Source organism: Cryptomeria japonica, chromosome 2, assembly GCF_030272615.1.
Source record: "Cryptomeria japonica chromosome 2, Sugi_1.0, whole genome shotgun sequence".
Taxonomy (NCBI): domain Eukaryota; kingdom Viridiplantae; phylum Streptophyta; class Pinopsida; order Cupressales; family Cupressaceae; genus Cryptomeria; species Cryptomeria japonica.
The window spans coordinates 46,043,096-46,069,341 of record NC_081406.1 but is presented as its reverse complement, the minus strand read 5'-3'; positions in this window follow the sequence as shown (position 1 = coordinate 46,069,341).

Here is a 26,246-nt window from a genome sequence, read left to right as displayed (position 1 = left end):
ACAAGTAGACCCCCTGAAAGATTTTCTCCTTCTTTGTATTATATTTTATTAACGGATTCTGGTGAACTAGAAGAATATGAAGAAGCAATGCAGGTGGATGCCAAACAACAGTGGCAGCGAGGCATGAAAGAGGAGATGGACTCCTTGATGAAAAATAAGACTTGGGACTTAGTCCCTTTACCTGCAGAAAAAAGAGCCTTGCCTAACAAATGGGTTTATCGGCTGAAGGAGGAGGAAGGAGGTCAGAAAAGATATAAGGCCATACTTGTGGTAAAAGGTTTTGCACAAAAAAAGGGTATAGATTATGATGAAATATTTTCTCCAGTTGTAAAAATGACTTCAATTAGAACTGTACTTAGTCTTGTGGCTGCAGATGATTTACATCTTGAACAATTAGATGTCAAAACAGCTTTTCTCCATGGAGATTTGGAGGAGGAAATTTACATGTTGCAACCACAGGGATATGAGGTCAAAGGTAAGGAGAACTTGGTGTGCAGGTTGAAGAAAAGTTTGTATGGCCTAAAGCAAGCACCCCGACAATGGTATTTAAAATTTGATAGTTTCATGGCTGAACACGGTTATCATAGATGTCATTCTGATCATTGTGTATATTTTAAGAGATTTGATAATGGAAGTTATATTATCATGTTGCTTTATGTTGATGACATGCTTGTTGTTGGGTCTAACATGCAACATATAAATGATCTTAAACAGAAATTAGCCAGGTCATTTGCTATGAAGGATTTGGGTGCAGCTAAGCAAATTCTCGGTATGAGGATTACACGGGATAGGAAAAATAGAACCTTGAATTTGTCCCAAAGTGAGTATATAAAGAAGGTGTTGAAAAGATTTAACATGCAGGATGCAAAAGCAGTTAGTACACCTTTGGCTAGTCATTTCAAATTGACTAAGGAGATGTGCCCAAAGGCACAGGAAGAGGTTAATAAAATGTCTAACATCCCGTATTCATCAGCTGTTGGCAGTCTGATGTATGCAATGGTATGCACAAGGCCAGATATTGCACATGCAGTGGGAGTTGTGAGCAGGTTTATGAGTAATCCGGGTATGGAACATTGGAATGTTGTGAAATGGATTCTTCGGTATTTGAAAGGAACTACTACGAAGGCATTATGTTTCAAAGGATCTAATGCTACTCTAAGTGGATTTGTTGACTCTGATCTGGCGAGTGATATTGATTCATGGAGGAGTACTACGGGGTATGTTTTTACTATAGGGGGAACTGCAGTTAGTTGGATTTCTAGGCTGCAAAAGGTTGTTGCACTTTCAACCACTGAAGCTGAGTATGTTGCTGCTACAAAAGCCAGCAAAGAGATAATTTGGTTGCAATGTTTTCTGAAGGAATTGGGTCAGACACAAGAGGATAGCCCATTGTATACTGATAGCCAGAGTGCCATTCATCTTGCAAAGAACTCTGCTTTTCATTCAAGGACAAAGCACATTCAGCTCAGGTACCACTTCATCCGGACTATTTTGGAGGAGGGTCAGTTACGGCTTGAGAAGATTCACACAAGTGAGAATCCTGCTGATATGTTTACAAAGGCAGTTCCACAGGAGAAGCTGATTTCTTCATCAATTTCTGTTGGTCTTCTTGATTGATAATTGTGGAATTTATACCAGTCAAGTCCTAGTGTTTTATCCAGCGGATGTTGCATGTATAGTGGTGTCATGTAGTATCAGTCTCCAAGTGGGAGATTGTTTGGTGTGGAGCCTGATCAGTCTCCAAGTGGGAGATTGTTGAAATGTGGCGACTGATCAACAAAGTACTATACACTCAGCACGTATCCTCGTTGATGAAAACTGACATTGTAATAAAACCCTAAAAAGGCCGACTTTGTTTGTTGCCCTAAAAATGCATGTTATAAGCGGCTGGGATGCTTAAGGCATTGTAAGGTTGATGTACTATTTTTGCTGGATAATAAGAAAGATTGGACGGCTGTGTATGGTGGACGTAACCCATTCTGGGTGAACCATGTTAAATCTCTATGTTATCTGTGTCCTATTTTATTTCTTTATCTTTTGTATTTAAATCTGCATATAATTGTTAGTTCATATTTGCTTCGGATCTACTTGAAACCCTAACACAACTTGTTTACTTGAATTTAAGATTTAGCCTAATTGAGTTTTTTTTTTATTATGACGGTATTTAACCAAAAAAAAAGAGGCATATAAATTGTATTTTGAGAAAAATGGTGAATTGTATCCCATAAAAATATCAAATGTTTTTTTTTTTTAGAGTATAGCACAAGAAATAAACCCGCACATTTTTGTAGAGTCACCAAATGTTGTAGCCGTCGTTTACTTGTTTAAGTCTTGAGGTTGCATCTTCGATTCATACCGCACCATACCTTCTCTTTATAACCAGTACTTTTCATCTTACCTTTTTTATTTCATTTAGAGTTCAAAAATATAGTTGCCATGAAATGTGATGGAAGCAAGTCTTTGTTTGAGATTATAGAAAAAAAAAACCATAATTTAAAATTTCTCATAGCTATGTCATTGATGGTTCAATTGAGTTGTTTCACTAGCTCTTATCTGATTGTAGTTGGACCATGATAGGGCATTTGTTTATCAATTGGATATTTTTTATCAATTATATTTGCAATTTTTTCATGTAGAAACGTTTTTTTACAAAACCATATTAAAATTGTCAAGATATACATATTTTAACATTATTTTCTTATAATTGTACAATATATACATTTGCACTCGAAAGATTCACCAACAATTTTGTTAATGCTTAAAATAATCAAAGTAATTGGTAGGATATATATCATTATAAGTTCAATGCTTATGCATTTTCTTTGTTACCGGGCAATAATGCTCCTACAAGTAAAATTTTGTTGCCAAATATGTATTTTATTTAATATCCATGGATGATCAAACGAAAATGCACTATGATTTGGATTTGATGGTGTACAAATTGATTTGGAAATGCACTATTTAATAAATTTTACACTTGCGATTTTAATGTTTTTTTCAAATTCACTAATCAAATTTATATTTTAATTAATCTCTTACAGTTGATATTAGTTTACAATGTATTATAACTTCCTTTTATTTTGTTACATTACTGTAGACAATGTATTATATTTGATGAATGTTTACAAAATACAATATCCAATTATTATTATAAATTTAAAGCTACAAATACTACTACTATGTAATACTTGAATGGAACCTTTACCAGGCATTGCAGTCCCAAATCTTCTGGGAGACCTGGAATGATATTCATTCTTGTCGAATTAAACTGTCTGTTTAGATTTTAAGGACCCCTTAATCAAAAATATATATTTATTGAAAGGCAAAGTCTGTCCACCATGATTGACGCACTTTTCAATAAAAATGTAACCAATTAAATAAATCTAATCTACAATGCTCTCAAATTTTAATCAAGTATTAAATTGTTACGATAGAGTAGAGGAAAAGAAAATGGCTTTTGACTTCTATTTACATATTTGCCACCCGAATAATTCTTAAACTTGTGGGTCAGGAGGATGATGTAGCTAAATTTGCACTTTACGTTGGAATTGTTATACTATGCTTAGTAGTACAAACTTGCGGTTGTTTTCTATTCTGAACTCAATTTCTGATAAAATATTTAGTTAGATGACAATGAACAATATCTCTGAGGAAGTGAGCCAATCTGTATTAGTCACTTTCAGTTTGGAGTTCTGACGGTTCATCTATTTAAAAAAATCTACCTTTTGTCTAAAATGCAAGTTTTAGTCTAGTAGCATAGCTTTAGTTATCTTCACAACTCCTACATTTACGTGTAGGATCTTCCCATTTATCAAAAGGGGGAGAGGAGTAAAGATAATAGGAGGACTGATGGAGAGTTAATAAGATAAAGATTGAGTGGGCCAATCTGTATTAGTCACTTTCAGTTTGGAGTTCTGACGGTTCATCTATTTAAAAAAATCTACCTTTTGTCTAAAATGCAAGTTTTAGTCTAGTAGCATAGCTTACATTTACGTGTAGGATCTTTCCATTTATCAAAAGGGGGAGATGAGTAAAGATGATAGGAGGAGTGATGGAGAGTTAATAAGATAAAGATTGAGTGAGAGATAGAATAAGAAATGCAAAAATCATATGGTGTGAATTGAAGGCATTTCATTTCTTAAGTATCATTTATTGATTTCATGGTTCAATCTCTATTATTAATCAATCATCCAAACAATCTATAAATATACTTTATTCTAAAACATTTAAATGAACACATCTTAATACGAAATCATGCTCATGGATTGAATAACACTCACAATACATCAAAAGCACATTAAAATGTTATTAGAGAAGCCTTGTAAGATCTTTCAACTTAGAATACTCTCCTTCAAAGTTGCAATAGATAGAGATATGTAGGAGCAAGATATAAGATAATTATATGCTTTGGAACCTTATTTTCTCATTGTTTCATGTATTAAATCCCATATATATATATATATATATATATATATATATATATATATATATATATATATATATATATATATATATATATATATATATATATATATATATATATATATATATATATATATATATAAGGATCTTCAAAGATATATTTGTTATTGCTTTCTAGAGCTAAAAGAGTTTCATTGTATATATATATATAAGGATCTTCAAAGATATATTTGTTATTGCTTTCTAGAGCTAAAAGAGTTTCATTACAATAGAAAAAGAGAGCTATGAACATATGCCTTTCATTAATATTTTCTATAAGTAGGGGCACTTGCTTTAACTTAATCCAAAAAAAAAGGAGAAAAAAATAATAATAAGATGAATATATTGAAAATGTCCCTACATCCAACCTGTCACCATACTCCAAGTCTATAGACTTTTAAAGATAATGTTGCCAACAAAGCAATATTCAATGTCAGAGATGGAAATTTAACATTGTGCCAAGTAATTGCCTAGACATGGATAAAGATACTTTTGTTTCTCTTCTCGTTAACCCAAAAGTTTGAGAGAAAAAATATTAGAAATCTTAAATATTATATGATTGATTAAAAAAAAATTAAAAAGTCTATGATAAATTGTGATGTTCTACTTAATAGTTGTGCATTCAATGTCAAAAGACAAATGAAAAGTAAAAAAATGGTGAAATGTAACATAATCCTCAAACAACATGCTTCAAAAAGACAACCACCTTTAATTATGGGATACATTGATAGCCTATTATTGACACCAAAGGCCCACTAGGAAAAAGTAAAATATAATAATAATATGTTAGTAAGGGACAAATTGATAACCTACTATTGACACCAAAGACCCTTATAAAATAATAATATGTGAATATATAATATATTGATAACTTACTATTGACACAAAAGATTCATTAGTCAATAGTGATATAATAATAATAATGTGTATAGAATAACTGATAACCTACTATTGACTCCGAACTCCCACTAGAAAATAGTAATATAATAATAATATGTGAATATGTCATATATTGATAACTTACTATTGACACAAAAGACTCATTAGTAATTAGGAATATAATAATAATAATATGTGAATATGTGATGTATTGATAACTTACTTGTTGACACAAAATACTTATTGAAAAATAGTAATACATGTGAATAAGGATAAATTAACAATCTACTATTGACTCCCAAAGCCCACTGGAAAATAGTAATATAAAAAATTATATTTATAGATAACTTACTATTGATACAAAATACTCATTAGTAAATAGTAATATTATAAGAATAATATTTGAATATATAATATATCAATAACTTACTATTGACACAAAAGACATTAATGAATAGTAATATAATAATAATGTGTGAATAAGGATAAATTGGCAATCTACTATTGACATCTAAAGTCCACTACAAAATTGTAATATAATATTAATAATATGTGAAAATATTCAATATGTGTGAACTTGATAGGTTGTATGTTAGTTGGAATTGTCATACTTAGTTAGAGGGCATTTGGAGTTGTATTGAAGATTGTATTTGATAGAATCAATATACCACACTAGTTATTGGATGGCATGATATGATTGAATATTTTTTTACTTGCTACCCTTGTGAAGAGTAAGGCCACTTCTAGTTGGAAGGTATGTGTGGGTGCTAATTTTTTGTTGGAGGAAATATGTTTGGATGTTGTTCTCCCTCTTGTAGTTAAAATAATGTTAAAGGCTTGGTCATGTGGACATACATTATATTTCATATGTTATACTTGAAAATTTGTAAAATCACATGTTTGAATTTGTATGCTAGTTTATTGGATATACTTTCGCATAAAAGGATAAATTATTAAATTATATTATGCAAAAAGGTACATACAGTGATAAATTTATTTGAAGTGATGTGTAAATTAAGCCTCATAATTAAACTTTACTTAAGGGAAGTTTGCACATAGGGAAGTTGCTTGTATGAGAAATTCCACCTTTTGTGGTCTTATCTTGTTGTTACATTCTACCTTCAATGGGTGATCCACCTCTTGTGAAATATTCTATTATTTCTCCCACCTACCCTTGTTTCTCATTGGGTCACATGTCATGATTGTGTGCTCACATATCCATACATGGCCTTGCCTTTATAAGTAGGCTCATCTTCATTGTATTGGTTAATTCAGTTGATAGTATTTTGCATCTTGATTATAATACAATTTATTTTTATCAATATTTTGTATCTCTTGTTGTGTTATTCATTGAGCTCTTGATCTTGGTTGCTTTTGACAAATTTTTACATGGTATCAAAGCCATTGGGGCTTCATTGAGTAGTCATTTGAGAGAATTTTGGTGCAATTTGGAGTTTTGTATTTGTGGCTTTTTTGTTGCAGGTCAAAATTATAGCTTTCTAGGTTAGATATGAGGCTACCATTGGATTCAAGAGGTTTGAGAGAGTCACATTTGCCTTTTGTTTCATCCAAATCCAACTTTGGAGGCCAAATCTAGAGCCATTTGAAGTTTGGAGGTGCGACGTTGATTCAGGCATTTTAATTACATAGGCAATTTTCAAACGGTGATATCTCAGTCATTCAGACTCCTTTTTTGAGCAATTTTTTTTATTTGAGGTAGAATTTCATGCTCTTCATAATCGTGTAGGAGTTTTCTGATTTTTGTTCACGGATCTTTCAGAAATTGTGAAATCCCTATTTTACAACTTTTGAGATATTTGGTCATATAGACTCCTTTTCAAGTGCAATTTTTTTTTAAAGTGCGTGATTTTTTCTATATTTTATGGTGGTGCTATCAATTTATAGTAATTGTGATAAAAAAAATTCACTTTCAGCACTTGGTCTTTTTTTTTTTGCCTATTTTGGCAATTGTAATGCTTAGATCTTAGTTAAGGTCTTTTGCATCATTGGTTTGAGTCTATTCTAGCCTATTTGAGGCAATTGTATTTTGAAATTATAAGCCCACTTTCCCTTGTTTGCAAATGGCCCATTGTACACACACTAAGTATAAAGTGCCAATTCATCATTATGGTTTCTTTGATTGAGTGAATTTGGGGGGGTGTCTTATGTGATTGTGTCTCTCTCTATCTTGTGCTCTTTCATTTTGTTTTCATGGGTTATCCTAATTTTCCACTTCTAACTCCACATAATTATGCATCATGGAAAACTAAAGCATGAATTAAGTTAATGGAAAAAGGACTCATTCATTACATAAATGGAACATTAATAGCACTAGTAGATCCTAAAGTTGATCCTATTGCTTACATGGAATGGCTCACTAAAAATTCTATGGCTCTTGGAACTTTGAGAAAGTATACATATTAGATGACCTCATTTTTCACATTAAGAAACATGTTATGTAATCAAGGATGTTTGGCATATCTATGAGATGTTGTATGGTCAAGTTGATGAGATTAGGGGCTACAATCTTGACAATGAACTCACATTGTTGGATCCCAAGGATTTTGATATAATCCAAGATTATATCACAAAAGAAAATTAGCTAAGAGAAAAACTTAAGGATTGTAGCATTGAGAAGAAGGATTCTCAATTGGTTTACAACTTTTTGGATAAGCTTCCATCCGAGTATGCATCCTTCGTCTCTAGCTTTCACACCCATTGATTGGCTCAAGGTGCCTCATACACTCCACCATCATTTGACGCATTCATGAAGCTGTTGATACATGAGCAATCAAAATTGACCAAGATGGGGATTCTCAAATCTTTAAAGTCACAAGATTTTATGGCTAATAAAGGGAATCAAAGCAATAATGGAAAAGGCAAGAACCAAATGTAGTCTAAGGCAAACCCACAACAAGATAGAGGATAATCATTATGTTCACAACATGAATATTCTTCATCCTCAACTAAGGGGAAATCATATAAGGAGAATCTTTTTTGTTCATATTGCAAGAATTAAGGACATGATGAACACCATTGTTACAAGAAGGATATTGATGAATTGAAGCATCTTGAGAAGAATAGAATCATTTTGCCTTCTAGAATGTCTACTTTAGCTTCTTCTTCCAAAGAAAAGGAATTTGATAAAGGAAAGGATCACACTTTTGGGACAAGTAAAGGAAAATCTCCTTGTGCTACTACAAGTCATGATTTAGGGAGATGGCTTCTAGATTTGGGAGCTTCTCATCATATGTAATCTTCATAGTCTATGTTCTCTTCATTTAAGCCTTGCAACATGCCACTGATTTTGATGGGCAATTATACAGATATGAATGTGATTGGGAAAGGATATATTTTACTATTGGGGATAGCTCCTTCAATGACATGTTGTGTGTACCTCATTTGACGAACAATCTTCTTTCCATCTATTAGAGCACTCATGGGGCAACAAGGAAGATTGTGGAGTTCACACCTAATTCAATTATCATTAATGACATGGAGAGTAGAGTTATCATTGCAACTGCGGTGGTGGATCAAGCATCTCAGTTGTACTCCTTTTCAAATTGTGGTCCTATTGATGAGGTTGATTATTCACATGATGATCACACTTATTGTGTTGGTTTGGAAATTGAGGAGAACTTTGGTTACTTGAACTTGGGTGTTCTCACATGTGATCTAGTTCTTGAGCCTTGTATTTCATCCCCTCCTATTGATATCGCATCTACTATTGCACCTGATGATGCAGATATTGCTATAGTTTGGGATTTTTGTGATTCGGTGTAGCAAGATATTCCTTGTCTTCCAGATTTAGTTCCTTGGGATGACTACTTGATAGACATTGCGTGTTTCTTTGTGGAGTCTTGCATTGCAAAATTGGAATACATCATTGATGATATTCATCTTCTCTTTGATGGAGATGATCCTTCTTTATTTGTTTCTGGGGATCACTCTAACCCTCTTGTTCATTGTCTACATTATCATTCTTTCGAGGTTGACATGATTGTGGATACTTAAGTACAACACTTGGAGGAGTTCTCTTTATCCTTAGAGGAGACACTTGAGTCTTTAGATCATGTTCTACATTCTTCTCCACTAGATCTTGGATTGCCTTTTTCAGCAATGTGGCCTAGTATACCTGATTTGGAGGGGGCAACTTTCATCATTGACATGGTTCAACACTTGAGAAGTTTTCAAAGACTACATACATCTTGATTTTTTTTCCTAGACATCTTCCCGTCATGATTGGGGAGACTTCATAGATACACCTTTGGTTTTGTTTCTTCCTTTAAGGGGAGGAACATTGTTCGATGATCATGTAGCAGTTTATTCATTTAGTTTTGATCTTCTACCATTGGTGTAGATTCTACATTAAAGGGGGGCTACTTGGTCTCTCTTCTTCTCTCTTATGGGGGGGCTTTTTCCTTACATGGGGTTTTGTCCTTCTTATTCTTTCTCTTGCCTACCCTCACCTACCCTTGTTTCTCATTGGGCCACATGTCATGATTGTGTGCTCATATATCCATATGGCCTTGCCTTTATAATAAGGATCATCTTCATTGTATTGATTAATTCAATTGATAGTATTTTGCATCTTGATTAGAATACAATTTATTCTTATTCAATATTTTGTCTCTCTTGTTGTGTTATTCATTGAGCTCTTGATCTTGGCTATTTTTGACAAATTCTTACAAAAAGAAAATATTCCTATGTATATTCATGATGTTTTGTGTATATAAGAATTCAAGTATCATTGAATCTATTAGATCAAGTTAATAAATATTCCTAGATAAATAAATAATTAGGACTTTTAACCAAATTTCTTGAGAATGAACTATGTTCATTGCAAAGAATATTGATATAGTATAGAGGAAGAATTTATTTTAAAAATATGTAAATATGAAGGTAAATATTACAAGGTAATCATTGATAGTGGAAGTAAATATAATCTTATATCTAAAGTAATGGTAGAAAACTAGAAGGCAAAGAAGATCGAGCATCCAAATCCATATAGGGTATTATAGTTGCAAAAATAACATGTGATTTTAGTAAGATAATGATGCTTGGCTAAATTTAACATAGGACCTTATTATGATGAGTTTTCATGTGATGTTATACCAATGGATGTACATATCAACTATTATTGGGTAGGCCATAGAAAATTAAAAGAAAAAAGAATTTCATGATGAAACGAGAAATAAAAATATATTGCTAAAGGAGGTGAGAAATGTATTCTTAATCCTTTAAAAGAAATGAAATATCATATAAGCAATATTTCTAGACTGTCGTTGGTGGATGGTAGATTATTTTGAAAGGTTTAAGGTATAAAATAATTGCATTGGTATAATTCCTAATATGTGTGGTAGCATGGAGTAATTGTGGATTTTTTTAACTTCCTTATTAGTCCTTTATGTCCATTTTAATCCCTAGTCCACATGTGTGTATATTGTGTTGTTTTAACCCCATTTTTCCTAGCCTATGTCACTCCTAGTTACCTATATCCTCATTCTTATGTCAATCCCATGACTTTGATCATACTTCCTATGTATACATGTTCATTTACATTTTATCCCCATTTCATGTCTTAATACCACATTTAATTTGCCATTGATTTAACCCCCTTTACCTCTTTGTCAAACCTTAAAATGTTGTGTATGTCACCATCCTATATGTAAAACCCATATTTTACCGTAGCGTCCTAAAATTGCGACACTTGCAATTTTGACTGCATTTCGGTCTTCATGATGGCGACGCAACACGCAACCTGAATGGAGACCCCGAAACCTGATTACAACACCAAAAACTGCATTTTCTTGCACCCTGGCCTGAACCTCCTTTGCACCCTGCTATCCCGGGAGGTGGGACCAGAGCGCCCAATGCCCTGGTCCTTCAGGACCAGGGCGCCCAGCGCCCTGGTCCCTGGCCCTATTTTGGGCCCGGTCTCCTATGGGACTTCGGGTCTTTTTGTTTGCAAATTAACTTTCCTGGTCGGCCTAAGGTTGGGAAAATCAGTCTATCAGCCCTAATTGACAAGTATATAAACTACATTTTCTCTCTCATTTTGGGTAGAAGAGGAACATATGCGAAAACAACATTGAAGCACTCAAGCATTCAAGCATTCAAGCATTCCTTCAAGCAATTGATCATTCTAAGTCTCCATTCAAGGCTAAGTGTTGCATTCAAGACAAGGATTCAACCATTGAAGAGGAGATCACTTACTACATGCTACATACTACATACAACATACAACAAACAACAACATCTATACCTTCGCACATAAGGATACAAACATCCTTACAACAAGGTATTAGTACTTGTTTTACATTACAGACATTTACATTTACAGCATTTCTCATTTCTTGGTTAATTCCAAAACTGGGATTTGACCTAAAGGCAAACCCCTAATCCCTAACCCCCCAATCGTCTTCGCTTTTCTGTGTGTAGGTTGCAGGTACGCAGCTGAAATTGAAGATCTGGAATCCTTGTGCAGAGACGAACAGATCCCCCTTCGTTTCGCAGATTTTTCGGAGGACCGTGTGCATGCCGGGCGCCATCGTCCCGTCAACTTTTGTTCAAATTTGCAGGACAGCGCCGTATCAACATTTTACTGCTAATTCCAGGTCCGCAGCTTCATCCTATATCCCTATCTCATTTTATAAGCGAATCTTTCTCACTTTCTATGCATTCCTAGCTTAATTCTTCTATCAACATTCTTTACAAAAGAGGGTAGCCTTGCTGTCTTAACCCTTGAAACTCATTTAGCATCCAATCTTGCCTTGTGTGGGATTGGATCTTGTGGGTTTCAACCCCTCTTTTGAATGTAAAGTCTTCCCTAAGTGAAAACCATCAACCCTAGCAACCTCCCTTCTCTCTCCTTGGAGTTGGAAGAGGGGAGAGCAACTAGGGTTCGACCGATTTTCCGCTTTACATTTACCATACTTAAATATGTATTGATGAGATTAAAATTAATGAAGGCAACTACCACTAGAGGGGCCCTTTAAGATTGAGTTCCCTTAGGAAATTTAAGCAAAATTTGATGCATGGACAATGCTTATAATTTGCTACCTAACAAGGTGACCTTGACTTTTCATTCTTTGAGTACAACAAATTTCAAATGCAAGTTGACTAATTTCTAGTGCTTCCCACCTAGTTATTATCTTCAAAACACAAAGTAAGTTCTTTAAAACTAGCCACCTTTGCCTAGTTTGACATAGTAAAAGAGAAGATTTCAATTAATCTTAAGTTTTTTTCTATTTCTATTAATGTTTGACATCACAATAGGGTAAGTGCACAAAGATGGGGAACCAAAAAGGGGTCTTAAGATGCCACTTTTTTCTAAAATCAACAAAGTCTGAACTTCGACGAGAAAATGAAGATAGTCACACTCAAAATATGAAGATGCAGTAAGAACAAGAGTTGTAGTGATCTGAGTCTACTTTCTAAACTACTATTTGTTTTGAAAATGGTGGAGATTAAGGGTTTCAAAAAGGGGGAGCACACAAAGTGGTGTTGTTTTTTCGAAAAAAAAAACAAAAAACATAGCACCTGGTGTGCTCGCCCTAAAATGTCAACTTTTTTTGGAATTTTTAAAATCGCTCCACTGAGAAATTAGCTAACACCATATAGTTTATGCCAAAAATTTTAATGAATATATGATTTTTTTACTAATTTTTGAAGTGGACACTAATTTTTTAGTGAAATTTGAGCATGCTCCCCCTAAAAAATTATGAAAACTAATCAAAAACAATTTTTTTTTAAATTGTGTAGAATGGAGTCTAGTTTCTGAAAATGTAATTTTTTCAAAATTCAATAAACAAGTAAAAATCTATGGGCAAAATACGACATGTTAGTTTTTGACAAAAAATGGACACACTAACAAAAGAAATTATGGATGAAGACCTTAACATTATCAAAATTTGAAAAGAATTATATGGTTTGATAGCGAGACCTTGACGATTGTATGGTGTTTTTTTATTTCATTGAAACATGTGCAAATGTGATGAAGAGAACAAACAAAAAAATAAGAAATTTTTCAATATTTGTTGGAAAACACATCTCAGGCATGAGAAGGGCGTCCAAGCCTTTAGGTTGGATGCCCAAGGCAAATCCAAGCCAAAGGCTTGGTGTTTTCCAAGGGAGAGAGTTTGGCATGTGCCAAATGAAGAAATATTGAAAAATTCATTTGGCATGCACCTTATTTGGCACACACCAAATAAGGTGCACACCAAATGAATTTCATAGAATTTTCTCATGTTACAAAGAAAAAAGTATTCTCTCCCTTGGAATATATACATAAAATATAAGTCACATTTCTATTTGTCTTTTTTCTTTCTTTCTTATACTTTAAGTTATATTTTATGTATATATTGTTAGGATATTTGAGAGTGGTTCCCAATATCTAGGAGTTATAATGTAGATTCTAGTTTTTTGAGTATTCATATAAATTTTCGACTTAGTCAAATTTCAACAATCAGCATGCTCATATCAACATTATCTCTTTGGTCTCTTCCCTGCATTATCCCTCTCTCTTCCTTAACCCCTACCTCTCTATCTCACTCTCTCTATCTCTATCTCTCTATCTCACTCTCCTCTCTCAAGTGTATCTCTCTCTTGTTCTCTCCCTCCCCCTCCCTTTCTCCTTTTCACTTAACTCTCTCTCTCTCTCTCTCTCTCTCTCTCTCTCTCTCTCTCTCTCTCTCTAGTCTCTTGTAATCTCCTTCCATCCCTTCCTCCCTCTCACTCAGGCTCTCTTTATATCTTACTCTCTCTTTCTCTCTCTCTCACCATCCCTCCCTCCACCTCTTAGGTATCTCTCTCACCTTCCTTGCCTCCACCTCCTAGGTCTCTCTCATAATCTCTCCATCCACCTCTCAAGTCTCTCTATCTCCTCCACTCCCTATCTCTCTCTCCCCCTCTCTTAGGTGTCTCTATCCCATCCTTTCCCTCCACATCCCTCTCTCTCTCCCCTCTCTTTAGTGTCTCTATCACATCCTTTTCCTCCCCATCCATCTCTCTCTCATTCTCCCTATTTCCCTCTATCTCTATCTCTCCCTCTCTTTCCCTCTTTACGTATCACTCTCTACTTTTCTCTCTCGCTATCTCTCTCCCCTCCCTTTGTCTTTATCTCTCTATCTCCCCCTCTCTCTCAAGTGTCTCTCCCATTCTTTCCACTCTCTCTCTCTCTCTCTCTCTCTCTCTCTCTCTCTCTCTCTCTCTCTCTCTCTCTCTCTCTCTCTCTTTATCTCATAAGTCTCTCCCAGTCTCAACCTCTATCTCTCTATCTCAATCTCCTCCTCTCTTAGGTGTATCTCTCTCCCTTTCCCTTCCTCTCTTCCTCTCTTCACATATTTCTCTCTCTAGTCTCTTATACTCTCCTTCCATCCCTTCCTCTCAGTTAGGCGCTCTCTATTTCTCACTCTCTCTTTCTCTCTCTCACACACCATCCCTTCCTCCACCTCTTAGGTGTCTCTCTCACCTTCCCTCCCTTCACCTCTTAGGTCTCTCTCTCACAATCCCTCCATCCACTTCTCAAGTCTCTCTATATCTACCCTACTCCATGTTTCTCTCAATTCTCTCTCCTTTCTATCAAATCTCTCACTCTCAACCTTTATCTATCTATTTATCTCCTCCTCTCCTAGGTGTCTCTCTCCCATTATTTCTCTCTTGTTCCCTCTAACTCTTTTCCCTCTCTTCATCTCATTCCCTCTCTCCCTCTTTGTCTCTATCTCTCTCTTTAACTCTCATTTTGTCACTTTCTCTCTAATTATTTCTCATTTAAGTCTCTCTCCCTCTCTACCTCTATCTTTTTATCTCACTCTCCTCTCTCAATTATATCTCTCTCCCATTCTCTCTCTCTCTCTCTCTCTCTCTCTCTCTCTCTCTCTCTCTCTCTCTCTCTCTCTCTCTCTCTCTCTCTCTCTCTCTCTCTCTTAAGTCTCCTCTTGGGTAAGTGCACAAAGATGGTGGTCAAAAAGGGGGGTATAAGTGGACACTTTTTTTTCTGAAATCAGCAAAATTTGAAAGTCATCCACTCAAGATATGAAGATAATCAAAGAACAAATATTGTAGTACTCTAAATCTAGTTTCCAAACTACTAAACTTTTTCAAAATTGGATAATATTAAGGGGGTCAAATCCTTCACGCACGAAAAACTGACCCTAATTTTTTCTGAAATACATAACATAGTGTCTGACGTGCGCATCAAAAGAGTCATAGTTAGATTTAGTATTTTGACAAATCCTTTGGCAGAAAGATAGTTAAGAGTGAGAACTAGAAGATGTGTAATTTTTTGTAATTTTTTGTTGAGTATTTTGTTTTTTATGATTTTTCCAATCGAGCACATCCTGAAAATTAGGACTTGTTCATGTGTGAAGCATAAGTTGCACTAAACAAATCGAAAATACAAAAAAAAAAAATTAAATTGTAAAGACTCAAGTGCACTACAATAATATATAAAGTTTTTTAAATTTGGATAAGTATATCAAAAATTCAAAAAATGGTGCACCTATGTCTGTGAGAACTATGGAGACACTGGTAAAAGAAATTCAATAATAATATGTTATTGTTCAAATTGAAAAAAATTATATGGTTAGAAATCATAGAAGATGGGTGAAAATATGGTGGTAATTTTAGAAATACCCACTTGATGAAGTGTAAACCTAATGATGACAAAGTTGATAAACCAAGTTGATAAAATAAAACACGTCAAAAATGAGAGAAATGGAGGGAAATCAAACTTCCAAACCATAGCTTTGTCATCCAAGCCTATTTCCAAGCCTAAACAATCAAAAGTGCGACAGGGTACTTATGGTTTAAAAAGCGCGTATGGGGTACTTATGGTGTAAGCAGTGCGTACGCGCTTGTTTTCCTATAAACAGCATGTACACGCTATTTTTACTATAAACAGTGCGTACACACTATTGTATAATATGATATTCTATATATAATATGTGTATATACATATAATATATGTAATATATAATAAGTGTATAATATAATATTGTGTATATAATATGTTTATATACATATAATATATAATATATATATATATAATATATTAAACATATATATATAATATATTAAACATATATATACACATGTAAGTGTATTGTCTCTCCCTCTCAAACGCATACAAGGTGCCTCTCTCTCTCTCTCCCTCCCTCTCTCCCCTTCTCCCCTCCTCCATACCCCATCCCTCCCTCTCTCCCCTTATCCCTTCCTCCATACCCCATCCCTCTCTCTCGCTCTCTCCCCTTCTGCCTTCCTCCATACCCCATCCCTCTTTCTCTTCTTCTCTCCCTCCCTCCCTCCATACCCCACTGCAATTGTGTCTACGCTTCTATAGAAGTAAGTGAATTTATTTCTTGTCTACAACTTCCTCTTTGATTTTTATCATGTATTCTCTCCTAGGAAAATTGATTGATGGATTTGTGTGTGTATATTGAATAGGAGGAATAGGGTTTGAAATTGAACCACAGGTGTATTACCGTGACAAACAAGGAAACTTGCAAGAATATTCTTCTCGAATGTGTTTTTAATGTGCAGAGCAAATGTGGAAAATAGTGTCAACAAAGTAACATGATGAGTCAGAGTACCTGCAATATGTTTTTTAGAAGAAAATAATAAGTAGGAAGAGAAAGAGGGAGAGTAACACAGATGATGTCCTATAGAATGATAGTGGTGGGTATGCGAGAGTTCCCATGTTGTTACACAATGCCTATCACCTAAAGAAATTAAAGTTTGTTGTATGCATGGTAGTGGTAGTATATAATGGTCATCACTTGTCAAACAACTTGGAACAGTACATACCCATGAAAGAAATCAAGTGTGTAATTCCTATAGTCACAATCGAGATCAATCTTATAACCTTGCAAATTTAATAGCATCATATGTTTTAGAACTTAGGCAGTACTCTTAGGGTTAGGTCAAGCTCTTACACTTGTTTTTTAGTGAAGCCTCATTGTTTGTTCACTTGGAGTCTCGATGAATGATGGATTTGTGTGTGTATGTTGAATAGGAGGAATAGGGTTTGAAATTGAACCACGGGTGTATTACCATGAAAAACAAGGAAACCTGCAGCAAATATTCTTCTCAAATGTGTTTTTAATGAGCAGAGCAGATGTGGAAAATAGTGTCAACAAAGCAACATGATGAGTCAGAGTACCTGCAATATGTTTTTCAGAAGGAAACAATAGGTAGGAAGAGAAAGAGGGAGAGTAACACAGATGATGTCCTGTAGAATGATAGTGGTGGGTATGTGAGAGTTCCCATGTTGTTACACAATGCCTGTCACCTAAAGAAATTAAAGTTTGTTGTATGCATGGCAGTGGTAGTATATGATGATCATCACTTGTCAAATAGCTCGGAACGATACATACCCATGAAAGAAATCAAGTGTGTAATTCCTATAGTCACAATCGAGATCAGTCTTATAACCTTGCAAATTTAATAGCATCATATGTTTTAGAACTTAGGCAGTACTCTTAGGGTTAGGTCAAGCTCTTACACTTGCTTTTTAGCGAAGCCTCATTGTTTGTTCGCTTGGAGTCTCGTTGTATGAAGTTCTATTCATAACTTTAAATTTAATATATCATTTTATTAGCCCACCAAATGACCCCTTAGGTGTCATTAGAGGTCGTATTGTTTCCTAAGAGGTCATATGGTTTCATGTGACCCCTTAAGACCCCTCAGGACACCACTGACCCATAACAACACCATATGGTGTTCTAAAGGGTCCTATGGTGTTCTATGACCCCTTAGGACACCATTTGGTGTCGTTATAGGTCCTATGGTGTGCTAAGGGATAATATAGTGTCATATGACCCCTTAGATGTTGTTAGGGGTCATATTGTGTCTTGGATTTGATCTCTCTCTCTCTCTCTCTCTCTCTCTCTCTCTCTCTCTCTCTCTCTCTCTCTCTCTCTCTCTCTCTCTCTCTCTCTCTCTCTCTCTCTCTCTCTCTCTCTCTCCTTAATCCTTACCCCATCCCTCTTTCTCTTCTTCTCTCCCTCACTCTTTCTCTTCTTTTTTAATTCCTATAGTCACAATCGAGATCAGTCATATGGTGTCCTATGTCTTTTCTCTCTCCCTCTCCCTCCTTCCCTCCCCCCTCTTCTCTCCCTCTCTCCCTCCCTCTACCTTCCCTGCCCCCTCTCTCTCTCCCTCTCTCCCTCTCCCTCCTTCCCTCTCTCTCCCTCTTCCTATCTCTCCCTCTCCCTCCTTCCCTCCCCCCTCTTCTCTCCCTCTCTCCCTCCCTCTACCTCTCTCCCTCTCTCTACCTTCCCTCCCCCCTCTCTCTCTCTCCCTCTCCCTCCTTCCCTCTCTCTCTCCCTCTCCCTCTCTATCCCTCTCCCTCCCCCCTCTCTCTCTCTCCCCTCTCCTCTCCCTCCCTCCCCCCTAATCTCCCTCTCCCTTTGTCCATACCCCTTCTCTCCCACCCTCCCCCCTCTTCTCTCCCTCTCTCCCTCCCTCTACCTCTCTCCCTCTCTCTACCTTCCCTCCCCCCTCTCTCTCTCCCTCTCTCCCTCTCCCTCCTTCCCTCTCTCTCTCCCTCTCCCTCTCTCTCCCTCTCCCTCCCCCCTCTCTCTCTCCCTCTCCCCTCTCCTCTCCCTCCCTCCCCCCTACTCTCCCTCTCCCTTCCTCCATAGCCCTTCTTCTCTCCCACCCTCCCCCCTATTCTCTCCCTCTCTCCCTCCCTCTACCTCTCTCCCTCTCTCTACCTTCCCTCCCCCCTCTCTCTCTCTCCCTCTCTCTCCCTCTCCCTCCTTCCCTCTCTCTCTCTCCCTCTAATTCTCTCTCCCTCTCCCTCTCCCTCCTTCCCTCCCCCCTTTTCTCTCCATCTCTCCCTCCCTCTACCTCTCTCCCTCTCTCTACCTCCCCTCCCCCCTCTCTCTCTCCCTCTCTCTCCCTCTCCCTCCTTCCCTTTCTCTCTCCCTCTCCATCTCTCTCCCTCTCCCTCCCCCCTCTCTCTCCCTCTCCCCTCTCATCTCCCTCCCTCCCCCCTACTCTCCCTCTCCCTTCCTCCATACCCCTTCTTCTCTCCCTACCTCCCCCCTCTTCTCTCCCTCTCTCCCTCCCTCCTTCCCTTCTAGCCCCCCTCCTCTCTCCCTCCCCCTACTCTCCCCCCTCTCTCTCTCTCCCTCCCTCCTTTTCAATTGAAATGTAGATTACCTCATCAGTTGATCTAGGAGCTAATGTCTTCGCTCTCCTCTCCTTGTCACTCTTAGAATTTTCTTGAAGACATACTTAAATGGATCCATGTTATGGTCGTACCACGAAGGGGTCTATCGTAGATTAAATGTGCAATTAATACAATGTACTAACATAAATATATCAAAAATACTTAAAAGCTATAATATAGAGAACAATGACGTACATGTGCCTGAGATGCTTCTCCAATGCACTAAGGATGGCTCACCATCGATGTAGAAACTGTCGCTATTACCTATACAAAAAATGTTCAAAGATTAAATATAATTAATATAATGATAAGTATTGAAGGTTAAAAACAATTAATTTTACATATCAAACAAAAGTGTACCAGATCCTGAGATGCTTCTCTAGTGCAAGGAGGAGGGTTCACCATTGATGAAATAGGTATGGATATTTCCTGTATGAAAAAATTATAAGATTATAATATATCACAAGTTCACATGTATGAGTGCATATAATCATGAAATCAAGAAAATAAAGTAGAGATACATACCTCGGCCCTCTCTTGATCCACGGGCAAGTCAGGTGCATTCAACAAATCCACATAGCTTAATGGTCATTGTACATGTAAAATAGACAAAAAACACTAATCAATCTACAAACCCCAACTAATGCTTGATTTTAACATTTTCAAACAATTGTGTAACTAAAATTGTGTTCAATTACCTTCTTCCCACGTTTTAGCGTCTTTGAGGAATTCTTTTACTTAGGACGAGCCCTAGACGCAGAGGGGGTACCCTAAAAAAACAAAATTAACATGAGATATTATTACAGATAATAAATTAAACATAATTTTAAAAATCTAAATGAAATGACTTGCATATTCCATCAAAACAATACATAAAAAGGGTTGTACAAAATATGATACCGTATAGCCTTGTAGGCCAAAATCGATCGTTGAGAGCGTGATGTCGTCAATCTGGGACATTTCATCCCCTGTCAACACCTACAAACCAGAAATTGGACCAAGCATTAAAGATAGTTAGTATATCTTGTATTTTTTTGAATTCAAAGTGTACTATTCTATTTTAACATGTTATAAAATTTATACCTCAGGCATCGAAGTTGCAGCTATAGTAACTGGGGGAGGAGTATGGGATACCGCTTCTGCATCTTGAAATGCATATTATTTGTCTCAATTTAAATCGATGTATAAATGAAAATTCATTTATGTAATTACAAATTTAAATGTTGGCATTATAACAGACAAGGAGAGATTGTTGGCATTTCAATAAGGATATTGAGAAGGTTGTTGATGATTATGGATATAACTGATTAAGGATGTTTACTGTCTTAATATTATTATTTTGTCATTGATGTCAATAAATTGATTTTCTAATTCAGTATGATGTTGCCATATCTTAAGAAATATGATTTGATGAGTATAAAGATGTCAGTCAAAGATACAGAAAGAATGTGATGAATAAGGGGAGGAACAAGTTATTCAATGGGCAACTATTACTGAGTTAGACAATGATGAGAGCATGATGTTTAGATTGTTTTGATATCCTACATATGTTATTGATTGTAAGGTTAATACTATACTATGTTACTGAGCAAAGAACCTAGTTGGTAAACCCTAAGGAACCTAGTCGATAAACCCTAAGCTTATCGCTATCGGTTAATGAAGGAAGAATGTCTACCAAGTGAAGTTTAGTATTTACCGAGTTGCAACCGAGTAGTAGCAGAATGCATTGAATGAATAAAAGCATTATTTAATGAAGGAAGTTGATGAGATGGAACTGATTAAATGATTGGTATGTTGTGCATGAAGTTTGTTAAAGAATTTATGGTAAAGGAAAATCAGCAGGAAGATCTACAGCTCAGATTGAACCACAATACCCTAGCACAAGTTCCAAGAAATGTATGCAAGTTCCAAGGCGGGGTAAAACATTTTCAGATCGAAGGATACATTGAACCTAGTCAAGTTTGAAGATCTGATGGTTGTGATTCATCATGGGATATGTGATCAAGGAGATTAAGCAGTTGGCAAATTGTTTATAAATAAGGAACTGTTGATAAACAATGCATGTGGGCAAGTGTATGCACAGGGATGCTACATAGTGATTACTGAGCACAGAAGCTTGAAGACCTATTTGAATAATAGAGTATAGAGCCCAGTAGATGGACAAGACAAGTCCTATTGTATTGAGCAAATAAGAATCTACTTTAGCATTTTTATGTGAAGTTGCAGATAGATTTTTATTACTGTTATTTTGTAAAGTGACAGAAAATCTCTTAACCGAGTGGACTTAACAGTCTTATTTGTAAAACCCTCTAGCAAGGTGACATTCTGATTGAGTGTTTGAAATCCTTTAACAAGGTCACTTCTAACAAAGTGAAGATCCTAACAGATCTGAGGGAAATCCCTTAACCGGGCCACATCTTGCAATGTGTTTGTAATCTTTAACAGGATTTGCTTTTAACCGAGCATACTCTAGAAGAGTATATTTCTTAGTGGGTCCGAAATCCCACAGTGGTTTTTTCCTATTTGGGTTTCCACATTAAATATGGTGTTATTAGTGTTATGATGTTTATATGCTTTTGAGTTTGCATGTTTAGTAGTTTTGGTTATATTACTGAAGTATATGTTACCGAGGTTGAATCTGTTGCTTTTATGGAAGATTAAGGTTGTATGATTCACCCCCCCCCCCTCTCATCTTATTAGCTTGGCATTTGTACTTAACATTAAGTATCAGAACTATCAATTGGTATTAGAGCTTTGGACTCCAGAAGAAAAAGTTTAAAGGTACTTGAGGCAAAGATCCAAAGATGTATAAAACAAATGCATCGAAGCTGAACAAGTTAAGTTTCTCTACATGGTAAAAAAGGATGAAGATGCACCTATTAGGAGTTGGAGAATATGTTGTATATTATCTGGAGAATGATTTCATTACATCGAGCACCTATCCATTGACAATTGAAGAGATAAAGGCAAAGCAAAAACATATCCAAGCAATGATTGAAATAACATCTGCAATGACTGACTCAGAGTTTAATGATCTAGAAGGCTGCAATGATGCAAAGGAAATGTGGGACAAGCTCATATCTGTGTATGGTGGAGATGAACATGTTCAAAGAGCAAAAGTGGATAGTCTAAGAGGACAACTTGAATCTATGAGGATGAATGAAGGTGAGAACATAACCCAGTACAGTACAAGACTAAAGGAGATTGTCAATCAAATCAAAGGAGCAGGTGGAACTATTGAAGAAAAGGATATAACAAGTAAGTTATTAAGAACCCTTCTACCAGCTTGTGCAATCCGAGTCTCTGCAATCAATGAACTGAGGTTTGTACCCAATATGCCAGTTTCTTTAGATGCTACTATTGGTAAGCTACATGCATTTGAGTTAAGTAATTTTGATAACAGTGGGTCATCGGTAAATAAAGTTGAATCTGCATTTAGTTCTTTTCATATTGGTGAAGCTGATGATTACAATGATAGAATGAGTAAGTACACTAAAGGGGATCACAGTGGAACAAGTGAAAGATTTCGCAAGAACATGGAAGAAGTACACAAATTGTATGAGGAAATCAGAAAGCAAGAAGAGTTTGAAGCACTATTAGCCATAAGGTTACTGAGAGGCAAAGGTAAGTATAAAGGAAAACTACCTTTGAAATGTTTCAATTGTGATAAGATAGGACATATGGCTTCTAATTGTCCTGAAAAAGATTCTACTGAAAAGAAAGATTACCGAGATGACAGATAGAAAGATAATCATTACAGAGGACACCGAGACTTCAGAAGAAGAGATAGAAAGTCATGCTTAATAGTCGATGAGGAATCCAATGATGATAAATCAAATGAAATTGATACAGAGGAAGTAGTTTATGTGGCTATCAAAGATGGATCAAATGAAGAAAGGTATGAAGAAAAAGCCCTAATATCTCACATAAATACTAATGATTCTTGGATCATAGATAGTGGATGCTCACATCACATGACAGGTGACAAACACAAGTTTGTTATGTTAGAAGATTATGATGGAGGTTATGTAAGATTTGTTAATGATGCACCATGTCCGGTAAAAGGTAAAGGATCCATAACACTTCTTGACAATGCAAAATGTAATGATGTTTATTGGGTTGAAGGTTTGAAATACAATTTGTTGAGTTTAGCACAACTAAACAATACAGGTTACCAAATAGAATTTCAGAAAGGAATTGTCAAAGTTCATGACAAGCATGGAAAGTTAGCTGCTACCGGGACACAAACAAAAGGTAACACATTTCACCTTGACTCAACTCAGAATAAGTGTCTATATGCAAAGATAGATGATACCTGGTTAAGGTATAAAAGGTTTTGTCATGTAAATTTTCATAATCTGATCAAAATAAGCAAGAAGCACCGAGTAAGAGGTCTACCGAGTTTGGAAAAACCTGAGAATGCTATGTGTTGAGGATGCCAGATGGGTAAAATGACAAAATCAAGCCTTACAAGTAAGTCCTACACTTCTAAGGGAATTTTAGATCTTGTGCACACTAATCTTTGTGGTCCTATGAAAGTTCAAAGTTATTATGGTGATAAATATTTCATATTATTTGTGGATGATTATTCAAGGATGATGTCAGTTATGTTTTAAGAGAAAAATCAGAAGCTTTTCAAATGTTTAAATGGTACAAGGCAAGAGTTGAAAATGAAACAGAAAGACAACTGAAATGTCTTAGATCAGATAAAGGAGGAGAGTTCACATCTGATGAGTTCAACTTATTCTGCAATGATCATGGTATAAAAAGACAAGTCGCTGCACCAAGAACTCCACAACAAAATGGAATTGTTGAGAGAAGAAACCGATCTATTGTGGATTGTGCCAGAACCCTGATGATTGAAAAGAAAGTGCCACAAACATTTTGCAGAGAAGCAATAAGCACAGCAGTTTACACCTTGAACCGAGTACAACTGAAGAAAGGAACTTTGAAGACACCATATGAGATCTGGTATGACAAGAAACCTAATGTATGTTATTTCAAAATCTTTGGAAGTAGATGATATGTACACAAAGATGATAGAAATGGAAAGTTTGATCAGAAAAGTGAAGAAGGAACATTTCTAGGTTATTCTTCTAGAAGTAAAGCATTTAAATGTCTGATCAAATCATCTAACAAAATAGTAGAAAGTGCAAATGTGAAAATTGATGAATTTGCAAAAAGAAATGATGAAGGAAACTCCAAAGAACCAGAAGATTATGATGAATTTGTCTATGTTCAACCGACAAGTCTTACCGAGAGAACTGTTGAAGGAAATGAAGAAAATGTCCAGTTACCGAGTGATGAAGAAGATCATACAAAGCCTATCGAGCCTGTATTAGCCAATTATGTCAGAAGACATCATGCATCAAGTCAGATTATAGGAGATAAGGATGATCCAGTGATGACAAGGAACAAACTAAGACAGAACACATGTCTGATATTTGAATTTGAACCGAGGATAGTGAAAGAGGCATTTAACAGTGAAGATCGGATAAATGCTATGATAGAAGAGATTGATCAAATCAAGAAGAATGACACATGGACACTGGTCCCAAGACCAAAGGACAAAAATGTAATCGATACAAAGTGGATTTTCAGAAACAAGCTGAATGAAAAAGGTGAGGTCATTCGAAATAAAGCAAGACTAGTTTGCAAAGGTTATGCCCAAGAAGAGGGAATTGATTATGGTGAGACTTTTGCACCTGTGGCAAGACTTGAAGGAGTAAGAATATTATTGGCATATGTTGCTTACAAAAATTTCAAGGTATATCAAATGGATGTCAAATCTGCATTTCTGAATGGTATATTAGAAGAAGAAGTCTTTATTGAACAACCTGAAGGATTTGTTGAAGACAAGAATAAAGATCAGGTATGTAAATTGAACAAAGCTTTATATGGTCTGAAACAAGCACCTAGAGCATGGTATGAAAGACTGCACTCTTATTTAATCAAGATTGGTTTTATAAGAACAAGTGAAAACAACAATATGTACATGAAGAATGATGAAAATGGAATACTGATCTCAGCCATATTTGTTGATGATATTATCTTTTGTGGAAATGACTCTCTATGCAAGAACTTTGGAAATGAAATGAGCAAAGAATTTTAGATGTCATTAATCAGTGAGATAAAGTATTTTATAGGTTTACAGATACTGCAAATGAAAGATGAGATTTTCAATACTCAATCCAAGTACATAAGGGAAATCTTGAAGAAATTTGGAAAGGAGGATTCAAAACCAGTAAGTACTCCTATGACTACAAACTATAAATTATCAAAGAATGATGAATGTGCATTTGTTGATGAGACACTTTATCGATCCATGATTGGAAAGCTATAATATGTTGTTCACAACAAGCCAAACATAGCACATGCAATAGGTATAGTTGCAAGATTCTCTGTAGATCCTAAGGAAACACACATGACATCAATCAAGAGATTTTTTCAAATACTTGAAAGGCACTGAGGATTATGGCTTAGTATATCAGAAAAGAAATGATTTTGATTTAAAAGTTTATACTGATGCTGATTGGGTAGGCAACATTGATGATAGAAAAAGCACAAGTGGAGGAGCTTTCTTTTTATGAGAAAGACTAGTGATTTGGCTTAGCAAGAAACAAGGATGTGTTTCACAGTCAACAACAGAAGCTGAATACGTTGTTGCATCATTGAATTGTACTAACATAGCATGGATCAAACAACTGTTGGAAGGTATAAATGAGAAAGT